Genomic DNA, 19,291 nt, shown 5'->3' on the forward strand with positions numbered 1-19,291 from the left:
CTGAAAGAAAGGAGAGAGAACAATGGCTTTTTACCCGGGATAAATACTGAGAAAGTTTTTCTCATATCGCTTACTTACTTCCAATTCTAATCTTGGCTGGCACCAAGGGAAATTAAAAAAACTCCCTCACATTTATTCACTAGGAACCTCACCTTGTGCAGCTGCAGTCCTGAGGGTAAATACTCCAGGGAAGGAGCGAAGAGCAAGGGGAAGACAGAGCTGAAGGACAGTGTGCTACTTTCTGCAATAGTTCATTCATTTCCGGCAAACATGTCACTTTCTACATTGCTTTATAACTATTTCTAAGCTATGGATAAAATTCAGTTTACACATCCAAATGATCTATGCCTTGCATATATTCTTATTGTTTGCTTTTTCAGAAGTGACACTGCAGAAACTCATGCCCAACCAGAAATATCAGCTCACCAGGGAAAAGGCATTCTCTGCTTTGAATTTCTCTCTAGCTTAAATAAATTAGTTAACTGCACAACAGCTTTTTATTTTTAATGAATGCAGCCCAAAGACCTTTCCCATTTGAAGAGAAAAATTCTGCCAGTGTTATTTCCTTCAGGCAATCGTTTCACCACAGGGTGTGTTAGGGAGGCAAGTTTTTTCTGCTATCAGTGACAAAGTATGTTTTCTAAGCTTCAACTCTTAGAAAAGATGCTGTGAAATTTATATTTAGAAATTTTTAGAATTGTTCTTTTGGCCCAAAATGTTTTGGCTGATGAACATGAAGTTTAATTTTGGTTTCTAACATCTCATTTATGGCTGGCCCTGGTGTGTGTGGGGGGATGCAGGGGACGAACAGGTCCCACCCGCACCGGCAGCATCGCAATGCTCCTACAGGTACGGCCCAGGAGCGATGATGTGAGAAATACTGGAACTGCAGACACAGTTTAGAGTGCATCCATCGTGAATTCTTACTTGCCTAATTGTCCTGAGTTTTGTCTGAAATGTACCACTAGCATGAATCCATAAACATTTAAGATAGAGAATTACTTTTAGAAGTTTCACGTGAAGCAATCTCTGTGATGCACTATTGTATTTCTAAGCTCAAACCCCACTGAAGCACTCTTTGTTACACAGGGAGCTTTTTAAAGTTATCATTCTCCTTTTATTTTTCCCTCACTTAATTCCTCATCCTTCATCCTTGCAGACCTCAGCCGGCTGCCAGCAGCACAGGGGACACAGTGGGGACCGAGAGCAGAGGAACCCCGCAGGTGGTCGTTGTTTTTCCCTGCATTGCGCCATCTCATCCTGCCTTCGGGATGGGCTGCTGGTAGCTAGCAAAGAGCCTATAAATCAACTGCAGTGAATGGAGAGGTCCCCAAATAACATTTCCTTTGCATTGCACCAGCAGGGATTGGCCACTTGTTATTTATGTTCCTACTTCAAGCTATATTATAACTTAGGTGAATAAATTGCTTCAGTAACTTTTTGGAAGAAAGCATTTAACTAAAACCCATACCTCCCGTGGTGCTGCACTTCTCAGTCTCCTTTCAGCCTCGCTGGAGGTTGGTTTTGAATCCCACTTTGGGATTTTAAAAAATAAAGGTAACAAAATAAATCCTGTGTGGTTGTGTTGTGAACTTCAGAGACGCAGACCTAAGCACCTGGGTACCTGAGGGGGCCTCCAAAATTGTGTGTGTGTGTGGGTTGAACTACGCTGCTGTGGGCTCCTGTGACTCTCAACTTCACAAAGGGGCTGGCTGGAAGCAGCAGGTATTTTCAGGCACACACGTTATTACGGGTCTTTAGTAAATTAGCAAATTTCAGGGTAATGATGGAAGAGTGCCTTAGTCACAACAGGTAATGCCTTTGATCCAGAATGTCCTCAAACTGCTTCCAGCTATTTCAGACCAATTTCATTATCATCTCAGGCTCAACCCTGTGTTTTTGGCTATTATAACATGAATCTGTCAATACAAAAGTGACCAGCATTGAACCCCAGCTGGCAAAGACCTGGGAGGGAAACAGACAAATAAACCCACGGTCAACGTTGGGTCTTGCTGGAAGCCACAGCAGCCGTCAGGTCACCCCTGCGGGGACAGGAGGGACCTCGTGGCAGGGCAGGACGGTGGCACAGCCCATGGCACTGCCACCACACTCCGTGGCATCACAGAGCCTCACCGGGGCCAGCCGGGAGCGGGCAGCACAGCCTCCATCTCCCTCCTCTCTCCAGCAGCCCAACGAGCCCTGCCTCGAGCCACAGAACAGCGCTGAAGTGTCAAGGGATTCCCTGTTCGTTTGTAGCTGAGGTATAAAACCAAATCAGAGATCAGGAGATTACCTCAAACCTGTCTTCAGTGCTATTCATGACAGAATAAAATTAGCATAATTTCACCTGAAAAGAAAATTCTGAATTACCTCCAAATGAGCTGTTAAAGAAAAGAGATTGAAAGATCTCCTAAAGCTGCACTGTAACTCCTCGACAAGCTGCACCTCGGAGCCACCACCAGCCCCATGGTGCCCATGTGGGCACTAAAGCTAACACGCTGAGGACACAACTGTGACCTGGCAATTTATTTTTATTAAATAAGTTTCCAACTTTATATCTGACAGGCTCCCTGTAATATTCCCTATTTGAAATAGATAGTAATGTACCAAAGGCATTTCGAGCACGCCAGATATAGGCTATTTTCCCTTTAGCAAATGTAAAACTCTTTGAAAAATAGGGAAAAATACCTTCAGCTGTTTCAAGATGCGTGCTTCTGTACCTGAGATCCAGATTGGGGAATAGTTACGTTATTCCCCAGAGACTACAAAAACAGAGCAAGGTTTATTTCTGAGCAACCATCCTCCTTGCCCCCACCAACACTCCTACGTGAGCTGAGCCCGGCCCTGCTTTCAAAGCAGGGCTCAGAGCCGAGGGCGGTTTGCAGGAGGCCAGACCCGCTCCCGCAGGCCGAGGACCGACCCGTGCAGGCTCCGAGCACTCCTGCAGGACGGTCCCACATCTTCCACCACAAGAACTGCCCCACATCGCTCCCTGTGCCTTGGTTCTGCCATGAGCCGCCAGCAGGGCCTGAGAGCCAGGTTAGGCGCTGGCAGCGCGTGAGAGAAATGCTCGGCGTGACTCGCTCTGTAAAACTCGTGTTTCTGGGAAGACATGCTACGCTTCGTCTGCCACATCAGCGGGGCTATTTGCATTTCAGGCCTCTCTCTCAGCCCTCTATTAGTCAGATAAGAAATGGAACATGTAATGTATTACACACACACCACACATCTTTCGGTAATTTGCTCCTCAGCTCTCCCCGAGACTCCTGAAATTCTCACACAAAGACGACACTGGAACTTTTCTTCTTTAAAGCCCTTGCTGTAAATGCTGTTCAGCAGCAGGTGAGCAGGTTCTGCACGCTGCAAAATCTCAGATTACAACAGCTGACCAAAATTTTTTAGAAACTAAACATGAATAAAACCCTCAAGAATCAAATATTATTTAATATTTGAGTATTATTGTATTCATAATCAATAATTTCATTTACTTGCTGCTGGAGGCTCTTCCTCTCACTTAGCACACAGAGGAAGAGGTTAGCCTCCTCCACAGGCTCGTTCCTGTACACCTGTTTCCCACAAATGAACACATGGCATTAAGGAGTGCGTGTAAGGTCTGACCTGTCTCTGGGCTGCAGATGAACCAGGAGCCTCCGGCTGCAGAAATTGAAGATTATAAGTAGAAGCCTCTAAGAATCAAAATATTTTAATATTTGTGTGCTTTATTGCCTTCTCACTTGACTTGACAGTCTCATCTACCCGCTGCCATGGGCTATCTTTATCAATGATTGATCTTTGCCTCCCCCCCAACCTTATGGGGAAAACTGGACAGAATACACACTTTTATTTTATATAATAACCAGGCTTACTGTAAAAGAGAGTGCCGTGTGTTGAACACTCCATATGTGACTTGACTCACTTATAGACATTTAATATTCCTCTCTGCCTCTCGCTATAAGCACTGGAGGGACCCGGGCCTGCAGAGGAGCAGAATACAAAAGCACCCAGCCACCAGCAGCCTGAGCCCGGGGGGCTTCTGTGGTGACAAAATCGCTAATCAGCTCCGCTAACGCAGGAGACAAAACCCATCTATCTTCCCCAGCTGTCCAGCTAGCGAGGTTTTCCTTGAACCAGTGCCTTGGAAAATCTCTGTTAAATATCGCTTCTAAAAGATCACTTTAATTTGCAAATACCGCTTTAATTTTTAAATCCTGCAATGAGAGACCATGAAGTGACCGCTGAAGGAGTTATCCCGTGTAAAGCAGCACAGAGACAAGAGCGTGGAGCTGCTGTGTGCACAGCTTCACTCGGGGCTGCCTTGCTTCGGAAGACCTGGGATACATCAGGAGGTTAAACACCATCGAGCAGTGGGAGAGGAATACGAAAGAACGAAGAATATACAAAAACAAGGAAATAGCAGCAAGAAATTCCACATCCCTGAGAAAGTGCAGTCCTCTCCCTGCTTGCTGGCTTATTTCACCGGCATTTTAACTGAAGGGCCAAAACAGAAGGTGCTGTTTACACCAGGACCTGTGCTGGAGCTAGTGCACATTCAGAGTCCTGCCCTGCAGAGGGGACTGTGCTCCCAGGCTTCAGTGAAAACATTTTGGTCTCAAACCACAATTATTTTAAGTAAAATATTAGAACACATTTACTGCTTTAAGTTGTCTTATGTGTAAAGTATAAGCAGCAAAGACTACAGAAGGAGGAGGACTCCTTTGGATTTTTTGTTAAATAAAAAGCCAAAACAACCTCAAAAAAAAGGCAATTCTTCATCCTTCCTGTCCTTTAACCTAAATACAATACACTGTAAAATAATTCAAAACTACAGAAAAGCCGAAATTAATTTTTGAAGAACCTTTTTGAAGAGCTCTTAGGGGGGAAAAAAAAAAAACTTGCTGGCTATCAGCTTTCAGCCTTACACCACACTGCAGCATTTTAAAGAGGAGAATATCTGTGGGTAGATTTCAAGTTTTATAAACTACAAGGATCATAGAAATATTTATTCTCACTTTAAAATCGTCAGGAATTTTCACTGAATAAATTATTTGCTGATTTGCTCCCTGGAGAGCAAGTTAGCTCACAAAAAAAAAAAGCCTAAAAAAACCCATTTCTTCAAAGGAAAAGGACAAAATTTGACAAAATTCTGGTCATAGCTCTGACCCTATCAGAGTATAAATGCACTAGATACTGCCAGTATGAAGTTAGATAATTAGGATTATCATCTGATTGCCATTAGATATTCCATCTTCTGCAAATTCCAAGCCAGCTCAAATTCAAAAGGTTACTGTTAAAATGATTTGGGAAAAAAATAGGAAAAAAGCTTAAAGCATCACATTCAACTCTTAGTCCCTGAATAAAGGAAACCACCTATAAGTTTTCTACCATCAAACACACAAGTCAGTTATGAAAGCTCAGCACCTTACAAGATCATTATGTAAATAACATTTAAGAGTGACTCCTAAGCTAATAGCATTAGCTTTATTCTTGCTGTAATGACCTATGGATTTCTTTTTAATATGGCCATCACAAATGCAGAGCCTGCAGATCAATTTATTTGGCTACAGACTTCACTTGAGCCCTTGGCTTAAAACAAACATTGGAAAGTTTTTATTAAGATCAACCTATAAAACATTTTTCCCACTTCTGCAGACATGCAGTTTTTCAGTTACACAACTTGCAATAAATTCATTTAAAAAGACTTATTTATGGGCTTTTCTTTTCCGTGACTGCAATACAATAAAGAATGCAAGCTTCCACAATATATTCTGCCATATCTACATCTATTTTAAGTATTTTCTCTGAAACAGCCCAAGCAGAAATGGATAATGAAGCAGGCTTTAGGAAAGGAGCACAGCAGTTTTAGACCCCATAATAGACTCCTTCCTGTGGGATTCCTGAAAATTATTTGTTGATTATGGGTTTCCCAAAAGACCGCACATTATCTTCATCACCACGCCATGGTTTCTGATGTATGCCTTACAGAATATGTGCAAACCCTGCCATACAGAGGAGGGAAGAGCTCTTAAAGGAGGACCCAGCTGTGGGGCTTTCTCGCTGGATGCCCACCAGCCTGCTCCCAGCGCTCCAGGGCACGGGCTCTGCTGATCCAGCAGTCTTGGCTCGAATTTGGCTATGCAACATTTCTATGCTCTGCATTTTCTACCACTTAAAACAGTTTTAAGCAGCAAAAGAAATCCGGATGGCCAAAGCATTCGCTCAAAGAATCAGAGATAAGCATTATTTCCCCAATTACACTGCAAAGTTCTGCAAGAAGAGCCGAAGAGCATGTTTGTTTGTGAAAAATGTTTGTTTTCCTCAAGGTATAAAAGGGATTGCTTAAAGAAAAAGATGTGTTATTGAGGATAAGGTCTCTGGAACTAAATTTCTTACATGATTTTTAAAAAGTTATAGTATGCTGATAAAAAAGTTTAAATCGATCTTTGTGAGATGACCGAAGCGAATGTGCAAATCCCTTTTCCACTGAGCAATAATTCTTCAGAGATGGGAATTATTGGGAGCTATACATACTGCTCACTGGAAAGGATAAGTCTCTTAAGATTCATCCTAATACTGCAAAAAAACAAAACTTCGCACTGTTTTCAAAAAATTACTTTGCATTCACTTTATTCAAATAAACATCTGGATGAACGTGATCAGCGTTCATTAAAAGCTCCGAAGTGACAGGTACACAACCAACACTCGACATTTGCACAGCTAAGCTTTCACAGCTGTAATGAATAAATGGAGCGTGTGCTCCCACATGCAGCTGACACCATCCATAACTTGTTTGACACTTGACTGCCCTTAGGAGGGATCTGTTTTTCAAAAAGAGTTTATTTAGAGAAAAAAAAATCATCAGAATAACATCCTCAGTAAGAAGGCTTTGAAATGCAGTTATAAAGAAATGTCAGAAGGAAAATCCTTCCAAGTGGTAATATTTATGTGAGCTGAAACTATTGCTTAGCACACACACTGCCATTTAATACCAGACAAGTTATTTTAAATATTATGAAGATGCAAGCATTGTTTGGGTGGGAGAGCATCCTTCACGAAGCCCCTGCACACTCCTGTGCAAGCTGCTTCAAGATCTCCCCCAGCCAACAGCCTTGGGGCAGGAGGTAAAACAATTCCTGGTCATCCCCTGTTGGGTATCGTTTTTCTCGTTTCTGATATCCAAAGCATAGCGAAAAGCCAGGTAGGAAAATCTTAGCAGTTGGCAACTGGCACAGCCTAGAAGAACTAGAATATCAGCTCCAAATATCTCATCAAGTTTCATTTCAGGAAAACAGAATGAATGAAAGCAAGGGAAAACACATACCAACAAATCTCTTCTCGCTACTCCTACATGATCAACCAACTCCAACTGCCATGAAATCTAGCTACAGTTTCTAATTGCAGGAAACCAAACAAGCATACAGAAAACAACCAATGTTTTGGATTTGTGAAGAAATCCCAAAGCAGAGGGGAAAAAAAAAATTGTAATTTAACAGTCTTTTCTTGCCCCAGGCATATTATTGAAAACAGTAGCATGAAGCTCCAAAGCACATCTCTCCCCGTCTCTGCAGGGAAAGCACTAAAATGGAATAGGGTTTATTTGCTGTTTTCTGTCCTTTTGAGGTTTATTTGTCCATTTTACTCACAAAATCTCTTTTGAGGCACTTATCTGGACAAATTTGCCTTCCCCCTTAGCTGTGCCCAGCCATGGGACACCCTTTGCTGTATCCCATCTCATTACATCGATCAGCAACTGAAGACAGTAATCGTTTGTGATGGACACCCCCTGTGGGCCCAGCTGGAGCCAAAGTTAGCCAAACCCCTCCGGGTTTGAATGTCATGAAATTGGACTCCTTGGAGATTTCACCATTTTGTCGAGGTTTGGCAGCCCCGGGCAGCAAGACAGACAATTGTCTGTCTGTCATTCCACAGCAGCCGTGTGCTCAGGCACTCTCCCACCAAGATACACCTCATTGGGAAGCAGATGACGAAGTCTGCCAGGGACAGAGGCTGAGTAGCATGATGTTCGGTCCCAGGCTTTTAAAGAGAAAAATAAATAAATAAAAATCAATTTCCTTGTTTTGCATTTTATTTCTGCATTTTCTGGATATGACAAACATGGGCCAAAAAAAGGAGACAAATACTTAACTGCGAGCTAGGGTTTTTGCTCCTTTGAAAATCCTTGGAGAGGGATCTCCAACGTTTTTGAGAAACTCAGGAATATTTAAGTGGTTGATATCTCTGCAGAAACTGAGTAAACTGAACGATTATTGCAAGCTACTGTAAAACTCAGTCTAAACTGTAATCAGATGTAGCGGCCAAGAGGCAGCACAACATCTTTTGCTGTCTCCACACGATCTGTATTTCAGTTTGAGCAGAATATTTATCAAGGGGCCATTATAAAGAAACTTCAAAGCACCAATACACTGCAGTTTTTCTCCTTTAAACAGATGTGAGCAGTTGCTCAAAACACCCACCTGTATAAATTTGATTATACCTAATTCAAACTATTTTTGGAAACTACTTAATACTGTCTGAAAAGCCACCACGTTCTTGCCATTAAGCCTGTTGACAAACCTGAAAAATGCATGCTGAGAGCAGGAGTGGATGGGTTCAAGCACAGGAGGCTGGGCAGGAGGACAGGGACGTAAGGGCTAGGTGCCAGAGCTACGCCAGATAAATCTGACACCATTTCATCCTGGTTCATCTGGAATTTATTGCTACCATGCCGCAATGGGGAACCTCCCAGGAAAGTACAAACACTTCACACAACTCCTCAACCTCCCCACACATTTCTCAGCAGGGGTCTATGTAAAATAATTATGCATTTTGCCACACACGCAGAAAAACATTTTTTCATATTCAGACCCACAGAGTCACGAAACAATTGGCTGGGGAGCTGAGGCACTGCTCAGCTGATCAATGCCGTGCTTTTTATATGCACAAAGACTATCCAAGCCAGCCCGGATCTGAACGAGACCCAGTTCCCCTATGTGGGTAATGCCGAGCCTCCCGATGCCTCTGCTGCTGCCGGGGATAAGAGGTGAGCTGCCTCCCGCTGCAGCCGGCCGCTATAAATACCAGAAGACAGTTTCGTAATTCTAAATCTTAATGCAAGAACACACAAATATTTCACATCACACAGTAAATGGTCTGAAGATTGCAGACAAAGTCAGGCTATGAATAACTGGCAAGAAAGTCTCAGATAAGCATACAAAATTAATTATGCCATACCCAGAAATAAATAAAACCACATCTCCAATGCTAACACAACAGTTGGTAATAAATAACATGCAAACATTTCAATGTACTTATTTTGGTAAAATTAAAATCAATGTTCCTGTAGCAATAACTACTGAGTAATACTTACTCTGGAACAAACTGAGAAGGCTAAAATCCAGCAATTTGAGCATCAGAAAACACCACACAGTGAGAAACAGCTGGAGCTCATCTTTTATACCATTTCAAGGTCTTGAGGAAAACGACAGCCAAAAAAAAGCAGCCTATGTACAGATCTTTGGGGCAAATTGATCTCAAAAAAAAAAAAAGGATTAGTGGGTATGAGGGCAATCAAACTCTTCAGGTTGAATTACAATTCTACTTAATAAATCAAACTTCCACTCCTGTAAAGGTTTGTTTGATTCACCCATGCTATTCTAGTTCTATACTCATTTGATTAGTTACACTAAAAATAAATCCCACGCAACAGAACCGAGAAATAAATGATTGGCCTTCTAAAATAAATGCCACCATCAGCACAGAGAACAAGCCAATCCCACCAACTGCCAAACCCCCACAGCTCATTGAAAGAACATGGAAAACTCCTCATCGCCCAAGTCACTTTTCATTACGAAAACTGAAGTTTTAAGAACTTTTCAGAGCAGCACCCGCTCCAGCGGCCCCATCCTGGCTTCAGCCTCCACCAAGCACCAGCTCTGCAATCCCCCGTGCAAGCCTGCAGGAGAGGAGATGAATGAAAGATCTTCCAAATTTGGTTTGAGAGGATAACTATGGAGGATTATCATCTTAAAACCATCAAGAAAGGATTAATTTCCTATCATTCTCTATTTTCACTGATGTGTCGAGGTTGAATGAATTCAGTGTCATTCTCTCTACTTATGCAAGGCAATTTGAAGAGAAACCTGGTTTACATCCTGGTGCAGCTGTTACCATCATCTGGAGAATGAATAGCAACTGCTGGGCATGCTCCCCTTGCTGCCCAAAGTCTGCCATTACTCCGATTTAATTAGAGACCTCTGCGTTCCTGGGGTAATTTTTCCTCACAAGAGATGTCAGCTCCTCACTCTTCTTATTTTTCTCACAACAACATCCATAGGTGACAACACGACTTTATAGCAAAAAGGCCAGGAAAAATGGTAACCTCATTTCTTTTTGAAAAATAAAGATAAATGTCTGCTCTGACAATGGTTGGCACCCCTCTGAAAGCCGAGCCCAGCCTTTGCCGCGAATAGTGGTAGCTCCCTACTTTGTTTTGACCTTTTCATTATTATGCGGCTTGATTAGCTATCTGAGATGACTGCTCACAGAAGAGAATGAAATCAGCTACTTAAAGATAAAAGATGAAAATGATCAAAGTAATGTTTCATGCTCTCGGAACGCTTTTTAGAAAAAGGAGTCACTGGCCCCCCACCAGTGAGGGGTGAGCAGTGCCACCAGGAGAGGCACCAGGACCCCCCCAAGCCTTCCAGGGGCACACAAGAAACCCACTGTGCTAGCAAAAAGACCTCCCCAAGCTCCAAGCCTGCCACAAGTGTGCCTTTTACTAGAAAAACTGCATACATGCATATATACACACACGTATAGATGAACTTTATCAATGTATTCATCTATTTCCCTCCCCACCCCGAACTACTACAGACGTGACATGAGTCATGCTGTCCAAGCCTGCCGACAGAACCAGCACGGACATCCGCGAAGAAGCGACCATGGGGTCACAGCAGCCTCTTGAAGAAGAGACAACAGCCTGCTGCAGGGCAGCCAAATGCGAAGACTTTTGTCAAAAAACAGATTTGTCTTTGCTCGCCGTTAGCCTTACTGCAAGTCTGGCACCAAAGCATGAAAGAGCAAAACAGGTGCTCCAGTGAAAACTGCCTTGTCCAACAGCAGGTTCGTTCATAATTTAAACAGAAAGAGCATTTGCTTATGTATTAACTAAGCAGCAAGTGAAGGAATAAAATTCAGTAATAAGATGCAACATCATTAAATCATTACGGAATTTGTACTTGGGAATCCCTAATGCAGCAAGAGCAACGTTGCAGCAGGCAGCATCCCAACACGAGAGCATTTAGCATGATGGATTGACTCCATACAGGGCTCTACCACTCACGTTTCAGCTCCAAAACAACTGCATCATTAGGCTTGATTAGCTGGTGCTTAGAGAATATTTCGCAAGGACCACTTGAACCTGGAGACCCAGTGGCTGAAGCAGCAAAGCAGCGGAGGGAACGTGCCAGAGCAAGGACAGGGACAGGCGAGCATGGCTCTGCACAGCTGCCTTTTTTTTTTTTTGCATTCAGATTTTATTACTCTAAGCCACAGACCCAGATATGTGCACTGAGAACTCCGTGCATCTATTATCTCTATTTATTACATGAAACCACAGTGATGCTTTACCAGTCCCTTTCACTGTGCTTCCATTAGCAAAATATTGGCCCGACTTCCTCTCCCACTCCCCCAATGACAATTATAAAATATCCCCCCCAACTACTTCTGTTTTTTAAAAGTACATTTTCCTAATATTTAATTTATAAATCATTTCCCACATGTATTAGTGATAAATGTTTAAAGGCGGCAGACAGGAATACAACAGGAAAGCATAATGCTTGCTGTTTACTAGGAGGCCTCATTAAAAAGGCATCAAGAGCAAGGAAAATAAAAACAACCTTGTGAACCTTTGTAATTGGTCTCGGGAGAAGCGTAACAGTAAGGACATCAATGCAGAAATATCCCGGCCCCTCCCAGGGTCAGAGACTGGGGGAGGAACAAGAAATGATTTTGCTATACCTTTTGCACTCCAGCAGTTCTTACAGCTCCCTACATACGGGATATATCCTATACGTTTAAAACACAAACTTTAAATATTTTCTTATACCTCTAATGTCTCCACAGATCAAGTATTCGATGCTGTGATATGCAAAATCATTCTTAAATCATTCCCCCTCTGCCCAATAAATGATTTTATGTGCAGAGAAGCTACCTGCCATTTTCAGTTATTTTGACTTTTTGCAGGTTCTGCTGTAGTTTCTGTGGTTCTCTCCGCTGTGCTGCTCGGTGCAGCCTGTTGTGTACTCTTTACTAAGTCTGCCATCCACATTTGGTCTCCATTTTAATAATGATAATGGATGCGTTTGTGATTTTAACTTGCTGTTTGTAGAACACACGGGGCAAATAATTGTAAACACAATTTTAGCAAAAGAAAGGGTTAATCCACCTCTGAAATGAGCTGCTAATTCGACCAGCCTATCCCCCTGCCAGCCAGCTTCCAGTTAAACACAGATGTCACTTGCAAGGCTTAATTTTTAAACCAAACACAGCATACCATTTATTACTGAGCAGACTTCAAAATTCATATTTAAACCCAACAGGTCCCAGAGGCTCCTTTCAGATACTTCTGGGCTTCCCAGAAGACTCATGAAAGTTGATTAAACTAAAAATTGCATTTCATTTTCCTGTTTTGTTTGCATTTAAATTGAGAAACTTGCAGCTGGATAATAGCCATATATTTTCTCATGTACTTCCACTCCAGCAATAAGCATTTTGTCATGTTTTCTGTCACCTAAGTATATACTTGTTACTGCCTCTCCGAATACAACTGGTTCTTTGTGCCAAACTGCACCGCAGAAACCTGAGTAAGGCATTCCTAATAGGTTTAATTTGTGAGATTCAAAAGCCATCAAAGCACAATTATTTGTCACGTCTTCATTTGGAGATGCATTTCAACGCATGGTAATTTCAATGCGCAATAATTTCACTGTGTGATAACTTCCCTTGCACAAACTAATTCTGTTTCAGATCTCCAAACTTACAGGTCCCTGGGTGCAGCTTAGATGGATTTCTCCTCGAAAAATCTAGCTGCAAAAATGGCACGCGGGCGCCAGCTGGGGTGAGCCATGGCTGAACAGACAGACAGACAGGCGGGTGGTCACACTATGGAGCTGCGCGTGGCAGGAGCGGCAGCGCTGGGCTCCCAGCACAGCTCGGGGTCTTCCAGCGGTGCTGCTGGGAGCTCCCACCAAACACGAAGCCATGTCCCCATCCCTTTCTTTGGCCGTTTTAAAACCCCTCCCCAGGCTGACCTGTGTCACCTGCGTTGTGTTCTGCAGCAAAGCCCCAGGAACCTCCCTTAGCTCCTTCGGGGGAGCGATGTCCCCAGCCTGTACTCGACTGCAACGCACCCCGATTAAAGCATCTTTGTGCTGCTAGTTCTCACCCACACTGCACGGAAAGGGCCGCTCTGGCCCCGTGCTCAGGGCCATATCCCACATCTGCTGCTCAGGGCACGTTTTCCAGCGAGCTGTGGCCAGCAATTTGAAGGTGGCAACAAAGGTGAATTTCAAGGACCCCCCAAAAAACTCTTAGGGCATATCCAAAGGCATCATTACCAGCACTGCAGCCCCAGCCCAGTGAGGCTGGGTACCAGCAGCAGGCTGGCAGCTCCCAGTCCATGATGGAGGCACTGCGGTGACTTTACTTTGGCAGCCACCAAGGTGACTCTGCTGGCGCAGATGCAGCCCCAGTGCCGGGCCAGCAGCACACATGTGGCAGGCTGGAAATCGGGCTAGCCATTACCACTGCTCTTGCAGTTCTCAAGGGGATTTATTTTGGGTGTAGTACACAATCAAGGAGGCAGGTAGCTGCCCCCCACCCAGCCTTGGCCCTTCAATTCCCTACCCTGGAGGAGCGATGCACGGCCCAGCCCCGCTGCTGCAGCCAGGGGAGGGTCACTGCTCTTCCCAGGAGAAAAATATCACCCCCGTAAAAACACTGATGAGAAAAAGCCATCCCAATTTGTTTTCATCTGTTTAAAAGCCTGTAAACTTTAGTGTTATTTATGGGCAGATCGGTCTGCTGCAAGCTGATGCTCTGCAGAAGGCTCACCAACACGTGCTTTGGTGTGCTCCCTTGGAGCAGCCTTAAATTGCTTTTACGACCTCCCAGCACCGTTCTGGTCAGTTCTGCTGCGTCCCTTCTGCATGAACCAGAGCCTCCACAGGGAGGGAATATCCTTGGCACTACTTGCCCAACTCCACCATTGCCAGTTTCCCAGAACGCCGAAGATGAGCTCTCCCCGTGCCCTGTCCTCGCGGGTCCCTGCGTGCTCCACCACCAGCGAACAGCGATCAGCCCAGCACAAAGCTGGCCTCCGAGACACAGCCGGGAAGGGTGAGGGGTGGCAAACTGCTTGCGGTGACTGCCAGACAGAAGCAGAGCGTGCCCCCAGACCAAGAAGTTAACTCTGTTGGTACAGGAGATACTCAGCTTAACAGAATCGTGTAAGAGACTGTTATTAATTTCCCTTAGGAAATGAGCGTTTTGCAAAGATACAGTCCATAAAAGTCAGGAAAGGAGCAAGAAAATTAAAGCAACTTTAATTCACAGCATCACCTACCAAATTTTTCCCCATCATATATAACCATGAAAGCAAGAATGGGGGTAGGAGCTCGTACCCTCCCCGAAGCTGCGCTGCCCAGCTCATCGGAGCCGCACGCTGCTCAGCGCCCGACAGCAGCAGAGCTGCCGCTGTAAATCAGAGGCAAGTGGCAGCAGCGAGATTGTTTCAGTCCCGCGGAACCATCTCAGGTAAAATCCACATTAGAATTTCATTACGATTTCTCCCTGAAATATTGCTTTACATAAATTTTGTAATATAATGCTTATTAAAACCTCGGTGCAAAAAGGGACCTAATCAGTTTCTTATTACCCTCTCCCAATTTGTTTATAAATTAAAATGTATTTTAAAAAAATAGATTATGATATATTGCAAGAGAGACTCCTTATTAAAATAACTTTTGATATGGAAAACAGTATTGCAAAAATACGAAAAATGTTAAAATTAGATTTCCAAATTGGGAAAGTGCTGAAGTATTTCAATTTTCCATTACATCCACTTAAATTTGCAAGATGTGATTCAATAAATCACTACTTCACCCAACTCTGAAACAGCCAAAGGCGGATTATAACTGGGAAGGACAGGGTTTTGGTATAGTCCTAAAGATTCTTTTCAAACAGAGAATTCATTCAAACAAAAATACTTATCTTCCCCCCTTTAAATTTATTATTTCTCCTCACCAGCCCCCTACAGAGCACAACATGCTCTCTGAGCATCCCCCAGATCTGCTGCTGGCACAGCTACTACGAAATTAACACCAGACTCGCACGGTACAGTACTAAATTAGAACACTACATTATTTAGGAAGGAAAATTTTACTTACAATACCAGATTTCTTTGTCTTTGGTAAATGCTACCTTTCACTCATTTTAGCTTAATTTCAAGCCTCCTCCACGGACTTCTCTTCTCCTAAGCACCCCCAGCAGCTAAAGCCTTTACTTTCCAAGCGCCCGGAGCCGCTGGTCTCCCTCGCAGTGACGCTTCGCAAATGGAGCAGCTTCAGCGTTTCCCCAAGTCCGAGCCCCTGAGAAATCCACGGGTATTCATTTCTTTGAAATTATTTCAGAGGCAAGAGCAAAAAAAAAAAAAAAGCACTGCTTCCTTACTTTGTGTTACATTTCAGAAAGTTTAAATGGTCTAATATCCTATTCCTTTTCAACATACCACAAAGTGCTAAATGGTAAGAATTACATTACTGCCACGGCTTAGATCCTGGCTGATAAGGTGAGCCTCTTACATTTATACCGACTTCTGAAAAAGCTGTTGCTATACTGGTCTAATAATTAATAATTCATGGAGCCAAATTACAGCTCTAGAAGGGTACAGACATTTTTACTAGTTCTTTCATATTCCTCTGATTTATGTATGACTAGACAGGAGACTGAGCAAAGGAAAAAAAAATTAAAACTTAACACTTCAGGTCTGAAATTAAATCGCTGTTCCATGCTCACAAAGGATGGATGGAGCAGGATGTAACAAAACTTCTTTTGAGACGAGCACACGTACAAAAATTCTGAACATCGGTTAATTTCATTACATAAAAATAACTTTCGCAGTACTAAAATTGTAGAAACTTGGAAATGTTTATCACTAAAGGGTCTTTTAGTATCATGGAAGTGTGGCACAACACATTAATATTTGAAACACCTCCACAATCCTCCTCCTTTCAAGTTGTCCTTGATGAACGGACTAATTTTTCTGCCCATCGTATCTACCCTCTCCTTGCTAAAGATGCATTTTTATTGATCCATGTATAGAACAAGATTCCCCCTAAAGACAAGGATCAGTAATTTATTTTATTTCTTCCAGAAAAAGAGATGATCCATAAAATGAGCTCTGTCAATGTACCAAGTGCATCTTAGCTGACATTTTCAGAAGTGCCTAAAACCTTCTAAAATCTTCTAAAGACTATGGGCACAGATTTTGATACTAAAAAAAGTCACCTAACGACGCAGGCAGGTACTGGGGCTATTGGAATTTCGTAGTCCAGTGTGACTTTTTACTGAGTTTTCCCCAACATTTCAGCCTGAGACCCTGGCACTGAGGAAATGCAATCCTGGACCTTGGGAGGTGAAGGAGGACATTTAGTGCACCAGGCTCAGGTTTAAAGCACCCCAAGCAGCTTTGAATATTTATAGGCGGTCTTGTTCCAATCAGTACCTTCACATTGCAAAACTGGAAAATTTGAACTTTTGCACAGCTATTTTAAGTATGGTTTATTAGTAATATTTAAAAGATGAATTACTGTTACTTTATGGTTTCAGAGAATACCACCTGTATGCAGCTACCCCAGACTCTGAAACATTCACAACTATTAAAAACACCGTCCCGAATGCCGGTACCCCTCTGGCTCGCTGTTTTATCCTCTGGCACAGTCAGCCAGAGCTGGCTATTTGCTGTTACCCCAGCAGATGCAGGCACACCACACCACCCGCCGCTGTTAGGATGCACCAGCTGACACGGGACTCCTGCAGAGCTAAATCTGCCTTCTCAGCTGTGGCTGGGCTACTGAAAGCCTGCAAGAAGCACCCATTTTTAATAAATAGTTAAAGCCAGGAAACAGCCATTTAACTTTCTGATCAGCACATTTTAATGCTACAAAATCTGCTTGAACAATCAGATTTTCAATGGAAACTGTGCTTGCTGGGAAGCCATCTTTTATACGAGATGCATTTGAAGTGCAGAGTTTGGCAGCGCTGGGGGAAATCATCTCGTGTCTAAAAGATGTCTCATTGTTTGTACTCATCCAGGCTGCCGATTCCCTGGCTATTCACTCAGCCTTCGTTTTGCATATCGCAAATACAAATCTCAGAAAACCTAATTAATGCCGCTAGACTGTTTCATGTGTTTAAGAACAAAATAAAATTAAATCGGTGCCAAGAAGAAAAACTTCTCTCTTTGGTTTTGGGGAAACTGCATAAGGGTAAAATTTTCATAGCTGTTAAAATAATTAGGTCTCAAATTGAGTTTAGTTTCCTAAGTTACTTTGAAAACTTAATTTTGTATCATACACAATCTAACAATTTCACATTGCCACTATCTATTTAGATCTTATTTTGTGCTTCTATATCTAATTATATGAAGTTATTTAAGCAGAAATTATAGAATTTGAGTCTCCGTGTTTATCTTTGTTGTACCTACATATTTACGTCCACAAGTATATTTTAAAGCAAACAGAAAAAAAAAGGTACTGCAGCAGGTTGTTCTACTGGCAAACAAAATGATTCAAGACAAATCCTTCACAAGCCTTTTGGAAAACAAATATACACCAGCACTTTCCAGAGGCAATTGTTAGACATGCTAACTCTAACATCAACAGTAATTTACCTGATTTTACTCTAAAGATGACAGCACACAACTTTATCACGACTGTTTGTGTCCTCTCTGAGGCTGGCCAGAGCAGTGGCTTCTTCAAGGGACTCCCCCTCTGTTTATACCACGCTTGGTTTGCGTACCTCGCACCTCTACAATGGACTTTTTACATATCACATAAAAGCCCAGTAAATTTAAAACCTGCTGCTAGACCCTTTAATAATTTTACATTTGTTCTCAAGATTTTATTTATTTTTGCTACCATGGATTGTTAAAATGCAACACATCCAGACAGGCTGTAGAGTCCTTGGAGATGCTCAAAACTTTGATCAAGAAGTCCCTGAGAACCTGACCAGCTTGGAACAGGAGGCTGGTGTAGGTGATCTCCTGATTCCTTCCAAACTTTATTACTGATTTCAGTAGCAAAACAGATAAAAGCTCCCCCGGCGTCAGAGACTGGAACCGGGAATGAGCAGAAGTGGCTGCACACAGGCACACTTCCATGTTTAAAGAAAACAGACATTCATTGCTGAGCAGTTCATTGAAAGAACTTGAGTTGTTTGTTAAACCTATTGTTTTGACAGAGAATAATCTGATTTGTTAATAAGAACTATCTTTTACTGGACTAAAAGAATGTCAACAATTCCTGTTGGAAATAAAACAGAAATCTATGTTCAGGTCATGGAAATATTCAGCACCCTGGGGCACTTCCTCAAACTTGAAGCAAGCTTTGATATTTAATCCTGGCCCCACAGCTGGCACAGATCTGGTTGGAGAGCAACCACAGGGAGGTAGGGGGTTAGTGGGAACTGACCGCAATTCAGTTTTAAAACCAGTTCCGTCTCCATCAGTTCCTGAGGAATCTGAAACCTTGAGTCTTTCCAGAAGACGAACGCAAAGTGCAATGTAATTGTTGAGCCATCGTGACTAATAGAGAAAATGGCAGGAGGTACCTCAGGAGAAGTATTGCATCTTTTTGCAAAGCAGAAACATTACAGAAAACCTCTTATGAGAAACAGTGACCTTATCCTCAAAGCATCTAATTCAAGGTGAATTTAGATGTGTAAGTTTATCAAAGACTTTTTCACTAACAAGTTTGTTTATGCCTTTTTTTTTCTTTTCTTAGAGATTTAACAGCATTCCTTCCTCCACACGAGCTGTATCTAGCTTGTGCAGAGGGCAGTGTAGCTCCTCACTTCACACACACCAGTAATTAGAAGCTTTGCAACTGTACTTCGCTCCACTTAGGGTGATGAAAGATGCAGATGTTTGCTTTAAGTTCTGATAAGCATTCAATTTGATCAGCCTGCACAAACACCCAGCAACCCATACTGTGCAAAATTTCTTAACCCACTA

General features: G+C 42.8%; 1 protein-coding gene across 6 annotated transcripts in view; it reads right to left on the reverse strand.

The window, feature by feature from the left end:
- The window catches only part of LOC106036755 (contactin-4), a 300,476-nt gene that overhangs the window by 185,605 nt on the left and 95,580 nt on the right, over positions 1–19,291 (reverse strand). The window lies entirely within an intron of this gene.

The sequence above is a fragment of the Anser cygnoides genome, chromosome 10, assembly GCF_040182565.1.
Source record: "Anser cygnoides isolate HZ-2024a breed goose chromosome 10, Taihu_goose_T2T_genome, whole genome shotgun sequence".
NCBI lineage: Eukaryota > Metazoa > Chordata > Aves > Anseriformes > Anatidae > Anser > Anser cygnoides.